The sequence below is a fragment of the Lotus japonicus genome, chromosome 2 (assembly GCF_012489685.1).
Source record: "Lotus japonicus ecotype B-129 chromosome 2, LjGifu_v1.2".
NCBI classification, from domain to species: Eukaryota; Viridiplantae; Streptophyta; class Magnoliopsida; order Fabales; family Fabaceae; genus Lotus; species Lotus japonicus.
Genome location: NC_080042.1, coordinates 46,651,566 through 46,667,298, shown reverse-complemented (window position 1 = coordinate 46,667,298; position 15,733 = coordinate 46,651,566).

The window sequence follows — 15,733 nt, the reverse complement described above, 5'->3', positions numbered from 1 at the left end:
TTAGACATGTGGACAGCTTCAACAGTAAGACACTTACTAAGGTACACCTCTGATCATGCCCCTCTTTTAATTAACATAACAAGCCAACAACAGGAAGGGTACAGGAAAAAGCAAAAGATATTCAGATTTGAAGAACACCTAACCTGGGAGCACGACTTTAGCTTCCACTTAAAGGAGGCATGGGAAAATGCAGGTGAGGGCATCGAGAACAAACTTGCCATGGCCAAAGAGACAATTTGCAATATGGCCACTGAATTTGGAAGCATGAAAAGAAAAGTGGCAGACATGGAAAGGAAATTGATACAAGCACAGAAGTGGGCACCTACCGCAGAGAACATAGCTTCCAAGAAAGAAATGGAGCAAGAGTATGCAGACCTCCTTGAAAGAGAAGAAATATATTGGAGGCAGCGGTCAAGGGCACTGTGGCTACGACAAGGGGACAAGAATACCAAATTCTTTCATGGGAAAGCTAACCAAAGGAGCAAGAGGAACAAAGTCTGTAGGATCAGAGATATTCACGGAAACTGGGTATATAAACATGAAAAAGTGGTGGACTGCTTCAAAAACTATTTTGAAGAGATCTTCACTAGTGCCCAACCAGAGGATATAGAGGCGGTTTGCCAGAAAATCAAGAGCAAAGTTGACCAGAGAACAGCACAAGAACTGGCTGAAGAGTACATGACTGATGAGGATAAATGGGCTCTCCACCAAATGCACCCATTAAAAGCTCCAGGCCCTGACGGATACCCAGCTCTCTTCTACCAAAGATACTGGAATTTAGTGGGAGAAGAGGTGACCACAAAAGTGCTGAACTCTCCCACTAGATATCCCTTGCGGCTCCTTGTACTAGCAGAGGCATGAGTGTGTAATTTTCTGATCTAGGGTTTGAGCATCTTATGCTCTATTTATAAGCACCCACAAGGAGTCTAACCATAATTCTTATTGGAGCCTTATTGGGCTTATCCAATGGGCTGGTCCAATAAGACATATTTTCTAGTGGGCTAATTCTATGCGTGTGACCCTATAGGTATCTCTTACATATTTATGTTGTAATATTTAAATATAAATATTAAGCTACTAGTACATATTCCAACAAGGAGGACCCTTCATGTCATTAGGTCTTGTCCAACGTACGCCCTTTGGGGTGGATCCTTTGGAGACGGCTCATGAAGACGTTTAGCCTTCATTCTTTAGGCTCGCGTCTTGTGGAATTGGCATACCCTGCATGCCATTGTATCCCGCTCAACGTACCCCCTTGAGGGTGGATCATTTAAAGATGGCTCATGAAGACAGGAAGCCTTCATTCTTCAGGAACATGTCTTGTGGACTAGGCGGACCCTTCTTGCCATTGGGTCTCGCCCGATATACTCGTGTAAGAGATTAGGGCACCTCAGTCACGATTCGCAATAGGTGGTCGTATGACTTGGCTCGAGAGAAAGTAGTCCAATTCTAGGTTTGGAATTGTATGAATTCATTTTTCTATTCACCCGTTTTTATTTTTCCGTTCATTATTTACCTGCTCCCGCATTCATATCAACATACATCTAGAGGCATTTATAAAAAAAAACTTTTTTATTCATATCATTCTTATTACATCTTAAAACGGAGGATTTTTTCTCATAATCCTACATTGACGACGAAAATCTGTTTTCTCAAGCTCTAGGCGGTGCCGCTTGTTCTCCAACGGGACCAAACTCTGACGAACCTCCTGCCTTTCAGGACTCTCCACCGCGGCCTTCAGTGAAGCCTCCACCGCTCAAATATCGGCATAATTGTCTAGTTCCTGCTGGAACAAATCATGGAGCTCCTTTACAAATACGAGGAACCCTCTGAGTTTGTTGTCCATCTCGGGGCTTAGACCCATGCCCAGCAGCCGATTGGTCAGTTGGTAGACGCTAGGATCTTCTGGATGCCTAACGTTGATATAGAGGTCCTCATCAAAAGCTTTCTTCCTCAGCTCGCTAATACAACTTTCGAAGGATGCCATTGTGATGTTTGAATTAGGAAACATATGGGATGTGAAGACTGTTATGAGTTAACGGTCATTTATACACTAAGTTCAGTCTCCAGGAGTTATTGCCAAAGCAGTTTCTCGAGGAGTTTTTCCGAGTTATTGCCAAAGCAGTAAACGATTAATTTACCCTTAAAGCACTATAGGAACTAATTTCAAAAATATACAGAGGAATGTCAGAATTTCTCTTATTCATTTTCATGACAAGCGTTTCGACACGAAACCCTGGGTTGTACAAACGTCAAATTCCAATACTCGGAAGTTTGCCGAAACTAAAACCCTGATAGTTCAAGAAACCTAAAATCAACGGACGATGAAGACTTTTTCTGTTCGGAGCTTCAAATAAAGATTTCATTCTCGCCACGCCCACTCTAATCGACATTCCAAATCTTTCTTCAGAAGGAAGTTTCTGCATCCGAGGTCAAAACCATAAAGTGCATTTTAAGCCGGTAAACATTAAAAACAAGCCTCGAAAACCAAAAATCATACTGATATTTCTTTGAAGAATTAGAAGATTCAGCGGGAAGATTATCGTGTCTAAAATACGTTGGAATCAGTAGGAAAAATCGGAATCGCGAAATTTTCATTTTTCCGCATTTTCCAAAACCTATAAATAGCTTGAAAATGAAAAAAAAAAAACAAAAAAAAAATCACAAAACACGCACACACGGCCGTGACTTTGGAGAGGAAAAGGAGGAAAAGTGATTTTTGCCAATTCTTGACTGATCGTCGTTCTGTTCGTTGCTACGCGTAGGCCTCGAGGTACTGATGCTTTTCCTTACCTCTGATCTTAAATTCTGTCGCTTTTCTCTATGTCTTTCTGTGCTCAAAGTTTTGAGCTTTTTGTAAAACTGTCCAAATAACTTGATTTCAGTGTCTAAACTTATTGCCTACGTGCTCTAGAGCATGAATATCCGGTTGTTTTCTGCTGAATCTCGCCGAATTGCCGCCGAGTTTCAATTCTGCTCGAAATACCCATTTTGAGCCAAAGCTTCGTTCTTTGGGTTGAAAACTCACGACTTAGCTTAGCGCCAGTAGGATTAGTTGTCATAAACGTCGTTGGTGACGTCCCCATCAAATTTGTTTTTCGAAATTCCAATTTTGAAATTCCGAGCTAAAAATATTGACCAAAATGCCCCTACGACAGTTTTCGACCCGATAATTTTTCTTAGAGTTTCCCTGGCCTAGATATCGCCTAAGAATACCTAGGAATTAAATTAGATCGAAGAAAAAGTTCGGGAAGCCCTATTTTGATAGTGGCCGAAACTTAATTGCTATAGTACCGTGTCCAAAAATAATTTTTGGGTCTGTATGACCTGAGTTATAGTGTAGCTCTCTCCGTTGTCGAAATTTTGGCGTTGGTTTCGTGTCATTCCGAGTTCTGTAGCTCGAGTTATGCACGTTTTAGCGACTAAAGTGTTTTTGTACAAAACTTGAATCGAGTCAAAACTCATCCATTCGGGGGAAGCCCTTCCATTCGTGCCTAAATGTTGTACTCTAAAGGTTCTTGAGCTTTGTCGAACATTAGTTAGGATTGTTTCGACTGTATCGACTTGTGTTGATTCATTATTGCTTTGTTTGCTCAAAGGTTCAATTGTGGAAACTTTGGGATTGATTGAACAAGCTTGTGAGGGAGACCTACACCGCGAGACTAGAACAACTCGAGGTTAGGGCAACTTACTTACTAGCTATTTGTATTGTAGGCGTCGATAACTTCGACTTGAATATTGCTTGATATTGAATATTGCTTGGATATTGTTTATCGCTGTGAATTGGAAAATGTTTTCTAGAGGCTTCGGCCGAGTGAACTTATATGAGACGTGTGTCTCCGTTTTCTGAGAGGCTTCGGCCGTTTACTGGTTTCTGTCTTATGATTTCCGCACCATATTATTATTGCATCGCTCTTTAGAGCTGAATATTGTGGAATAGATATCGAATTGTGCGTGTTGACGCGATTGCGGAGCGTAGGACATTTGAGTTGATTTTGTTGATCTTTCGGGTTGAGAGGAAACCCTAGGCAGGTCCTGACCTGAGGTCTGAGATCTAGCCCTCTTTGGAATACTTAGACTTTTCCCGGGGATTATATTTGGGAGATTTGGGAAACTTTGATTAGTTGGAATTTGGAACTTGAGAACTTATGGAACTTGAATTTCGATAATAAACCTCATAACTTGATTAACTCAACTTGAAATGCTTTGATTAATTAACGAGACCTTTAGGAAAATTTAAGACTTGGAAATGATTGTGAAAAACGGGAAATAGTCAAAAAGCCTTGAACTTGAGATGATTTGATGGTCGTCACGAGGATGAACCATAGTGACCAAGGAAATGTCACTGAGTGCAATATGTACTCCGGCTTTTCACAGCCTAGTCGCAAAGACGACTTTGACCTTCGGGTCCTTTTAAATTGAGATTTGTGGTTAAATTCGTACATGTGAGGACGATTCGATGTTTGGTTAACCATATGGCATTATGCATACGTTGGGGTTTGGGACGGTCAAAAGACTGGGCCTTCACGAAGAACACCAAGGGTGTATCTTCGACTTTGCGGCGCGAATCCGTATGTCCAAACCCGACGGGTTGGGCCGATTCGGCAATAATTGTTGACACGCGCGGATCCGTATATTCAATCCGATGGATTGGATCGATTCGGCGGTAGTCACTCAGGCACGCGTGAGTCCGTATGTTCAATCCAATGGATTGGGTCGATTCAGCGATTGCCATTTTACCTCGCGTGAATCCGTATGTTCAATCCGAGGGATTGGATCGATTCAGCGACAACTTTACGACACGCGCGGATCCGTATGTTCAATCCGATGGATTGGATCGATTCGGCAATAGTCATTGGACGCGCGCAATGTCCGTATGTTCGACTCTTTTGAGTGAACCGACTTGGCGTTGTCATTTGTTGCGTGTGCGAGTCCGTATGTTCAACCCGATGGGTTGGATCGACTCGACATGCCTAATTGTGGGAGTTGCGTGTGCGAGTCCGTATGTTCAACCCGATGGGTTGGATCGACTCGACATGCCTAATTGTGGGAGTTGTGTGTGCGAGTCCGTATGTTCAACCCGATGGGTTGGATCGACTTGACATGCCTAATTGTTGGGATAATCTTCTGAATTGGCATTCCATGCATACATGCACCCTTATTGATTATTTGAGTCATTGTTTATTGAACTGTTGAGATAGCAGATATCGAATTGTTTATTAGAGCTTTGATAACATGTTATGTATATACCTTAGGGTAGGCAATACATAAATTACATATATATATACAACATATATATATATATACCCCCTTATTCTTCACATGTTGGTTGTATTATCTATTTTATTCCGTGAGTTGAACCTAGCGCCTTGGCTTTGTTTGTATGTTTGTGTTTGGGCGGTCGACCCGCTGCCAGGCGTCCGTCAGTCGATTCGTGATGGTTCGTCACTCGAGGAGGACCAGGAGCGTAATGACTATTACTGAAGCTTTCGACGAGGACCCGGACTGAATGCATGACCAGATGAGGGTCGATGATGGAAGTATAGGGTATGGGTGTTTAGAGCCTACTGAGGTTGGGTGTTAGTGTCATAGCTCTGATTCGTCATTTGTACTTTTGGGACAGGGTAGTTTCCGACAGGTTGCTTTCGGTGTGGTTCTCCGTAGATGGGAATCGCATGGAGTAGTCGGACGTAAGAAGTCTTTTTGGAAGCCGTTTTGGGCTGACTTACTTTTCGGAGGTCTGTATTTATAAAACTTATGACTCTATTTATGAGTCGCACTTGTTTGCCGTTGGGCAATACTTTTAGTTACTTGATGTTACTTTCCGTCACTTGAGGACACTCGTGACGATGTTTTCAGTTACAGCAAGGGTGTGCTTGTATTGTATATTAATCGCTGTTAATCGCGATTGGGATGAGTCTTTATATCGACAAGTCTTTTTATTTAAACAAAACGAAAAAAAAAAAAACCTGCTTTTCCGCTTTATTTTATTCTTGAGTTACTAAAGAGACGCCACCGAAATCGGGGTGTTACATTGTGGTATCAGAGCTTGTCGAGTCTTTTGGGAGTCTTTGGGGAATAGGTCTTCTGTGCTAGGTTGTGTGACTCTGCAAAGAGTGAAAATTGATTGTCTGCCGAGCGATTTTTCGCTTGAAATTGGTTGAAGTTTCTACTTAATCATATTGTATAGTTATGCTAGATGCTATCTTATGATTAGTACTAACTGTTTGTTTAACTAAACAGAACATGGTGAACATGAACCAACTTGTTGGGGCAATGACTGCTATGGCCCAGGCAATGACAAATCAAACTGCGGAGAACGCTCAGTGGCGTGCTGACAAGGCTGAACGTGAGCGACATAAGCGTGAGAGGGAGGTAGCCCTAGACCAGAATAGGGGGCTGACTGATTTCAGGCGACAGGATCCGCCCAAGTTTACGGGTGGGACTGACCCAGACAGAGCGGATCTATGGATCCAAGAGATTGAGAAGATTTTTGGGGTACTGCATACCGCCGAAGGAGCTAAGGTGGGCCTTGCCACCTATCTACTACTAGGAGATGCTGAGTACTGGTGGAGGGGTACCAGAGGGATTATGGAGGCCAATAACGAGGTGGTGAACTGGAACTCGTTTCGAACTGCGTTCCTAGATAAGTATTTTCCGACTAGTGCCCGAGATGAGAGGGAAGCGCAATTTTTGACTCTTTGTCAAGGGAGCATGACCATACCTGAGTATGCTTCCAAACTGGAGTCATTGGCAAAGCACTTCCAATTTTTCAATGACCATGTGGACGAGCGCGATATGTGCAAGAGGTTTATTAACGAACTACGAGCTGACATCGAAGATTCGGTGAGGCCGCTAGGGATTGTGCGATTTCAACCTTTGGTTGAGAAGGCAATAGAAGTTGAACTTATGAAGAACAAGAGGATTAATAGAACAGGCACTGGGGGGACCAATGAGGTCGAACTTTCAAAATAATCAAGGGAAAGAGAGATTCCGACAGGAGAAGCCGTATCAACGTCCTTTGGGGGAAGGTTTTACCTCGGGGCAGTATAAGCCCATAAATGCTACCGGAGGAATAGGAAACAAGACTTCGGGTCAAGGAGGGACGTGTTACAGGTGCCACTACAGCATTTTTGCCCTTCCACCGCGGAAGGAAAACCGCGGGCTCATGTGAAAAAACCGTGGCTAAAGGCATAAGCCACGGTTTGGCCGCGGTTTCCTTGTCGCAGTGTATGTGGCCGTGGCCAAGCTCATGAGCCACGGTTTTATCGCGTTTATGCCACAGTTCGTTGAAAATCGTAAGGCCACGGTTATCTTTATACCACGTATCATAAACCGCGGCCTGAAAGACAACCGTGGCCTTAACATGCCTACTGAAACCGCGGTCTCAGAGATTTATGCCACGGTTTCATAAGACATGTTAGTGCCACGGTTTCGTAACCGTTGTCTATGCCACAATATTTTGATATCAATCCATGGTCATACACTACTACTACTTTTTAAAATAAACCACGACAGATCAAATAGATTTCGAGCAATTAAGCTGTTATACCACAAATATTTGGCATTTACTAGTTCAAGATTTAATAAATGACAAGTATTACAATAACCCAAAAACTTACGACTAAATCAAATCCTAAGTACAAAATAAGCAAATATATAAACAAACCTTTCACAAGCTATGATCTGAATTACAAGACCTAAGAGCAGAGTGCAATTGAAGACCAATCCAACTGCTTCCCAGAATGGACCCTATAAGCTCTCCAACACTTCAACACACTGCATAGATTGAAAATGAAAACATGAAACACATGATTTTAGGATACCACAATCTGAAATTCTGTTTGTCACTACTGTTATTAGAACCAGTCTTCCTGATATATCCAATTACTCATCACATGACCCATTTTTCACTCGGCTAGTTTAAGAAACCTATGTATAGTTTTGGATAATTTTGAATAATCATATATAAGTAAAAAGGAAAATATAAAGATAACAGTTACATCACAAAATACCCAAAATGTATTATTTAGTTTCCTACATAGAAACCAAGTTAGTGACAGAAAATACCATACTATATAAGAAATAGGTATCAAACTTCCTATACCACCATTCACCACCAAAAAGCAGTAATCATAAGTTTGAAGTTCTGCTATACCTCCCACCCTCCCAATAAAAATGATAAATTAACTATTAACCAGCAAAACTATTAACCATGCATTGCGAGAGAAACTTAGCAAACTAAACTAGTTTATTATGAAAAGAAAACCCCAAAAATTATGCATGAAATTCTTTCCAAGAAGCCAAATTTATTATTCACTCTGTTATGAGAATGTTTGTCGTGCTGATTACAGAAAAAGGATACAAGGAGATCTAACCCATAATCACCATGTGAAAATAATAACTAAAGAAAAATGTCAATTTTATCACAGCTAAGCAAAGCATGAACGACAATATACATTTTATAAGAAGAAGAAAATCAAATTCCAATGGAACATAAGCAACAATAGATTTGAGTTCAGAAGCGCAAAGAACCAATAACGAAACCACGCTCGCAGACACAACACGATAGCCATGATAAAAGTTTAGAAATTTAAGGTTGCAATAGTAATTGATGATGGATACCTTGAGGATGTTATCACTAGGGTGTACAGAAGATGTTGTTTTTGCAAGTGGGGCTTTGATGGAGGAAGCGATAGAGAAAAGAGAGCCTCTACCAGAGGGTCCTGATGACTGAACTTGAAGTCCTACCAAATCGGAGAGATGGTGTTGAACAAAATTCGAGACATGGTCAAAGCTATGAAACAAGGCCCGAATTGGATGATTCCCAGACATGTTACTTGATAGCTGAGTTGGGGACAGACAACATAAGAGAACAAAAAAAAGTAACAATCACAATCACATTCAGCATAGCCATAGCCCATCATTAAAACAAAAATTAAATCAAACCATATGAATTACTTGTAATTATATATTATCAGCTTGTAAAGCTACTGACATTGAAGCATAAGAACTTATCATAACAAACACAGATAAAAGCAAAAATATCCTACTGCATAATTAAAATCACTGGCAGCTTCCTGAACCAGGATACACAGTTACCTAGTTTATTCAATTTAATTAAGAAACAATTGGTGAGAAGCCAATACAAGATATTGAATTTAACCAGCAGTGTTATTTTATATGGGGAAAATTCCATGATCAAAAGAACTGATCTTTGCTGACATAAAGCCATGACTGAACCTACACAATACTCCCAACCCTTTTCTCACATCCCTTCTCTCTCTGTTGGAAAAGCTCACTCTTTTACTAACCTAAACCTTCTACCTACTCTGATTGATCATCATGATTGTTAGTTTCTAGAGTTGCAACATCTCATGCAATAGTTCTATTGCTAAAAAATTATGTAGCCTCATTTCCTAATTGAATATAAAATATAAATAACTAAATTGATGCAAAAAAGAGTGTATGCGACTGTGTGAACACAATCTTCCCCCTTACTACCCGCTCTTTTGTACTCTACATAAAATGCAAAAGAGGAACTCCACCAACTCTTGAACAATCAGATGAAATCCACTATGAAATCAGCAAAGAAGTGCTCAAAACAGAGGCAAATACAATGAGAAGAAAAACGGAAGAGTCTACCTCTTTAAACACTGAAGCTAAATGAAAATGGCTATCCTCACCCTTACTTCTCTGCACCCCTCTGCTGAAAAATATGGCAAAAGACTTAGCCCTCCAGAAACTCCTAAAAAATATGGCAAAAGATTTAGAGACTAAACCAAAGCTCAAATCTTCCGGAAATCTTCTAAAAAACATAAAATAGTTGATTAAAACCTGTCTATACAAGAGCTGAAACTGAACTAAAAACTATTAAAATCACAAACACAAACAAGTAACAATGGCAAAAGAGAACTAATTATGCAGAAGAGAATCCTTCAAACCAGGATCCATGCCCAAATTGAGCACCATCATCAAATCAAACTAAAACAAACACTGACTTCAGCAAACAAAATAATGCATAGAACCAAGCAACAGAGAAGTACCCTGTAATTTCTAACATCTAACATGAAAAAAGAAAAACACTCAACGCCTAATGAATAATGAGAAGAAATGAGGGGTGTACATGATAAAGAGGGTTACCCATGGAGAACAAGAGGAGAATACCAGTCAACACATTGAACTCTTTATCAACGTGATGAGAATCAGTGGGGTTCATGGTTGATCTCGTTGCTCTCGTCGCAGAGGAAGAAGACCGGACACATGGAAAGGGTGATGGCTCAAGTCGCTTGAGATCGAAATCGCTCACGAGTACTTGAGAGAGAAGATAATCGGTGGAGGGAAGGGTCGCGCGAGATGAGCTGTCGCCAGATGAGCGGTGCCGGCGGAGGGAGGAGGGTCACGAACAATCGAGATGGAGATAGCTAGGGTTCATAATCTTTCTCTTTTTCATCGTGAAGTTCTGATGAGAGTGAGTTTTGATTTGGGGTTTTACTTGTTTTATTACTTTTAAACTTTTTAATGTCAAAAAAATGTAAATTTTTATGCCACGGTTATATTAATGGGATAAGGTTTCCACAGTCGAAAAACCGTAGTCATGAATTGTCCACAAATATTAAACTGTGGAATAAAATCTAGGTGCCACGGTTTTCATCACCTGTGGTCATCAAGCGTCCACAGTTATCGAACCGCGACATATACTGTACTTAGGCCACGGTTTTTTCTCCGTTGAAGAATTTAGCGTGGTCTAAAGTGAAAAATGTTGTAGTGTGCAAGAAGGTGGGGCACTACACTAACAAGTGTCCAGAAAGGAGACCTCTATGTTTCAACTGCAATCGTCCGGGGCATCAAGCCAAGGATTGCAATGTAACCAAGGTTGAGCCATCTGTGCATACGGTGAGGGGAAGACATTCTACTGCACGAGGAAGAGTCCATGTCTTGTGCGGCGAGGGAGCTGATGGATTAGTCAGAGGAGAGCGCAAGAACGATGGTAACTTTCTAACTATTCTTTCTCATTCTAGTATAGTATACTCTTCGTTACCCCCGTAGCGTGTGCAACACGCCTGAACTTGCTTTTACCGCTAAGCTTTGACCTTATAGTTATTACACCTACTAAGAATTTATTTGACTGCTGCTCGTGTTTTAACTATAGAAGTAACACGAGGTTTAGAATAACACGCTAAGCCTAGAAAGTAGTTTTGCACCGATGCGTTTATAAGGAAGCTAGTAGCTGAAGAACGAATCTTAGAGAGATTCCTTATGTAAGGCCCGAGTTTTTAAGTTTATGCTAAGTGAATAAACTTCTTATTCACGATTAGGGTTGATGTAATGTGAAGGGAAACCTGAACGAAAGTTTATTAAATGAAATATATTTATGAAGGAGAAAGTTCAGGAAAAGTCAAAGGATTGTATCGAAGTCGATTTAAGTTATAGCACGACTAATATTCGCATTTAAAACCTAGGACAAGAACCTTAGGAAACAAAACTATGTTCCAGCTTTGGAACACTATAGGAATATAATTTCCAACAAACTTCCAGCTTTGGAACACTGTAGGAATTTAGTCCAAAAATCTTTAGAGAAATATTAGAACTTCTCTTTTTCCATATATCACAATCATTTCGAGGCGAAACTCTAGGATCTACGAACGTCCGATTCCAATCATCGGAAGTTTGCCGAAACCGAATCCCTGGTTTTTCAAAACCCTAGAATCAACCGTCAATGAAGACTTTTTCTATTCAGAGCTTCAAATGAAGATTCTACACGCGTACACCCATTTCTCTTGATGATTTCAATCTTTCTTCAGAAGGAAGTTTTCCATTCCGACATTCGATGCAAAAAGTAACTTATCGGGTAAAATAGTTTTACACCGACTTTGCATTAGTCACCTAAAATATAAGGAGACCTCATTTTAGTTTTGGAATTCTTTCGCCAAAACCTATCTTAGAATTCATGGAGAATGAAGCCGGAAAAATCAGATTCGCGAAACTTTCATTTTACCGCGTTTTGCCAACCTCTATATATAGCCAAGAAATGAGAAAATATCACAAATTTCCACCATTTCTCTCCAAAACCTGCGAATTTGCTAAGAGGAAGAAGGAAGAAGAGCTTTTGTTCATTTCTTGCTTGATCGCCGATCAATCAGTTGCTACTTCAAGGCTTCGAGGTATAGTCGCTAATCCTTACCTCTGATCGCTTTTTCCATAGCTTTTCTGTAGAGTTTTCTGAGCGGATAGTTTATGGGTTTTTGCAAAACTATCCTGAATCTTTCATTTCTGATTCTAAACCTCTTCCTTATGCGCCCAAGTTCACTTCTGCCGGGTTAGATTTTCCGTTATGTCGCCGGAATTCCGCCGGAATCAATTTGAACCTAAAATACCCATTTTTGGAGTTTTTGGTGTAAAGCTTCAACCTTTAGGCTGAAAACTATCGCCTTAGCTTAGTGCTAGTAGGATTAGTTGTCATAAACGTCGTTGGTGACGTCCCTGCAAAATTTTATTTTTGGGATTTCAGTTTTGAAAAATCCTAAGTTAAAAATCATGACCAAAATACCCCTGCGACAGTTTTTGATCCGATAATTTTTCCGAGTTCAGAATACCCTTAGTTACGGCTTATGAAAGCATAGGAACCAAGTTTGATCGAAGAAAAATCGAGCCCCACAATTGCACAAAGTGGCCGAGCCCTATTAGGGGGGGAGAGGAAAATTTCCTTTTCCGAAAACTTGTCTTTCGCGCTAGATTATCGTACCTTAGAGTATAGATTACTTCGAGTAACCTTAGTAAGTATCGATAGCTTAGTTTTCGATAGATTCTAATAGTATTTCTGTGGTTTTGCTCTAAAGGTGATTTTGAGGAATTCCCAGAGGAGCAAGCCTTTGATTGTGAACAAGTGTTAGGGGATCGTCCTGGAGAATCTACAGGTGAGGGCTTCTCACTGAATCTCTAGTTAATGCTTAGGGTCGATGTTTCGACATTGTTTACTGTTTATGCACTGGAATTGTGTGTGATTGGAAAATGTTTTCTGAGGCTTCGGCTGACAATGTAGATGATTCATCTACTGAATGTTTTTGAGATTGTCTTACATGCTATGTGCTATGTGGGTAATCTAGGATGTGTGGTGCATGCTTTATATGCTAAGTGCTAAGTGTTTATGATGCGATTTATTGATATATGACATGTTGTTGATTGTGATGATTTAAATATGCTCTGTACTGGAATCTGAGATTCTGAATGGTGAGAATAGCGGGCAGGTCATGCCGATTTTATTTTGAGAGTTTTGAGAAAGTTTGATAGGACGAACGAGGTTCGGGCCTTAATTTTGTTTAGTGGATCGAGACATCCTCTGGAAGCGACTTGGGATTGGGAGATCCTGAAAATGTATAAGACTTGCGATAAGACAAAATGGAATCTATTTTATAAAGAAAATTCATAAGACCTTAAATAACCTCAAAATCTTTAAGTAATGATAACAACCTCGAAGGAAGGCATTGGAAGTCAAATCATAGTTTTGGAAAAACGAGGAGTGTCGTCGGATCCAAGTGTTGAGTTTGTTGTTGTGCTGTTGGAGCAGCGTTTATTGTTGTGCTGTTGGAGCAGCGTTTGTTATTGTGCTGTTGGAGCAGCGTTTGTTGTGGTGCTGTTGGAGCAGCTATGTGTCGTTATGAAGTGTGTCTTTTGGTCGCAGAATCGACTTTACCTTAGGGTAAGCTTTTAGAGACTTTAACTTTCCTAGAACACGTGGCGACGTGTCGAGTGAGGACGGAGACGTTGTTTGACTAATCATTTTGCATACATGCAACATTAATGAGGTATTAACACAGGACGTACTCTGGACCTCGTCGGTTTCCAAAATGGTCATAAGACCCGGAATGCCGTGAAAGAGCGTTTGTAGACGTCTCTTGTAGCAGACCGAAATGGCAGACCTACGGGTTTACTACTGATCTGACTACCCCTGTTGGAGTAAGAGGCACGCGGGCCGAAATGGCTCCACCGTGGCTGGTGTTAGGGCTGATCCGTTTGATGTCCATCCCTTTCCGGAATGCATGTGGTTGACTGGGTTAACTTGCATACATATCATGCAACATGCATACTAATTTAGTTGTTGAGTGGGATTGGTAATTGTTAAACCTATTTGGAACATGCTATCTGCTATTATTGTGTTTATGTTATTGTGGAACATGCAACCCTAGGAATGACATCTTTAGCTATAAGCCTAAGTGGCTATCTATTATTTGTACCTATTGGGTTTATTATCTACATAGTTCTTTAGAGTTGACCCTCGCGTCTTCTGTGTGTGTTTTGGCGGACAACGCCTTTTGTCAGATGAGTATTGCGGACTGGTTCACCATGGTCCACCCTTCGGGGGGGATTAGGTATGAGATGATCGATCAGGACGACCCCGGGTCGTGGGTGGTTGACCCCGCGAGCCACCGAGCGACGTATTCGGGGCGCATCATGGAGGACCACGTGGACAGTGGAGGACTCTTGAGGTCAGGAGTGTTGAGGCGATGCTCTATCAGCTTCAACTTGCCACCGGGCGTTCACTGCGGACCAGGATTCGGAGGAGCACCGACGCCACCGTCATCTTCAGACGAGGAGGATCCCTCAGAGGAGTTTCCAGTGGGTGTGCCTTCGGCAGGGTCTAGTGCACCCTCTGTTGCGATCATTGATGATCAGGGTTCGGGCCCTAAGCCCGTGAGTCCAGCATCGGAGCGCACTGCGGTTGCGAGGGGAGGACGGATAGGGCTGGTAGACTTGGTCGTTCTGGATTCTGATTCAGACGACGATCATGCTAGCACATAGTTTTGAGTGTTGGTATGAGCTCCTCGAGTTAGGATTAGTGTAGGAGTAGAGTTTTAGCTCTGACAGTCTTGCTTCATTTGTTACTTAGGGGACAGGGTAGATCCGCCTATAGCTTTTTGTGTGGTTTCCTTACGGGAATCACAGAGAGTTGGTTGGACTTAGGAGGTCTTATTTTCAGGCCATTGGGTCAGCTGATTCTCAGTTTTGAGGGATGGTGTTGCGGGCACTTCACCCTTTTCATTTGGTTTGTATATATTGCCTACGGGCGTTGCACTTTTCTTTCCGTCACTGGAGGTTACTCGTGACGAGGTTGTTACTTACAGCGGGGGCTGTTTATATATTGTATATTAGTTCTATTGCTTTTCGCTTTGGGTTTTATTTAATTCAGTCTTGTCTTAGTTATTATCGAAAAAAAAATATTTCACGTTTTTCCGCATTAAGTTTACTTTTGGTTACTAAAGTGACGCCACCGAAATCGGGGTGTTACACCTTATGGGTAGTATACGTGTTATGTTGAGGGTGCGTAGTTCCGTAGCGGGACCGTTAAGGATTGGATGTCGGGATAATTGTGACTACTGGACGATAGGAACACATTGACTGTTCCAGTGGGTTTTCTAAATTTTCACCTTCGATGTATTAGGCCTGATCAACTTAATATTGAGGGGGTGATATTCGGAATCACAGCTGGTAATGGACTTTGATAGAAGGATGTGTAAGATGAATTTGAATTGATCGAGGATTAGTCGGATATGGGCGGAAAGGTCGTGTTAAGCACTTGATTGCAAAGGATTAAGATTTAAATTTTGGAAGTTAATGATTGTCGTGTAGACATTAATTGGTTAGTTCGTGTGATTACTCCAAGTAGAGGTAGACTAAGTCAAGAGATTTAACGTTGGAAAAATATTAAGTATTTTCTCGGAAGTTATGAAGTCAT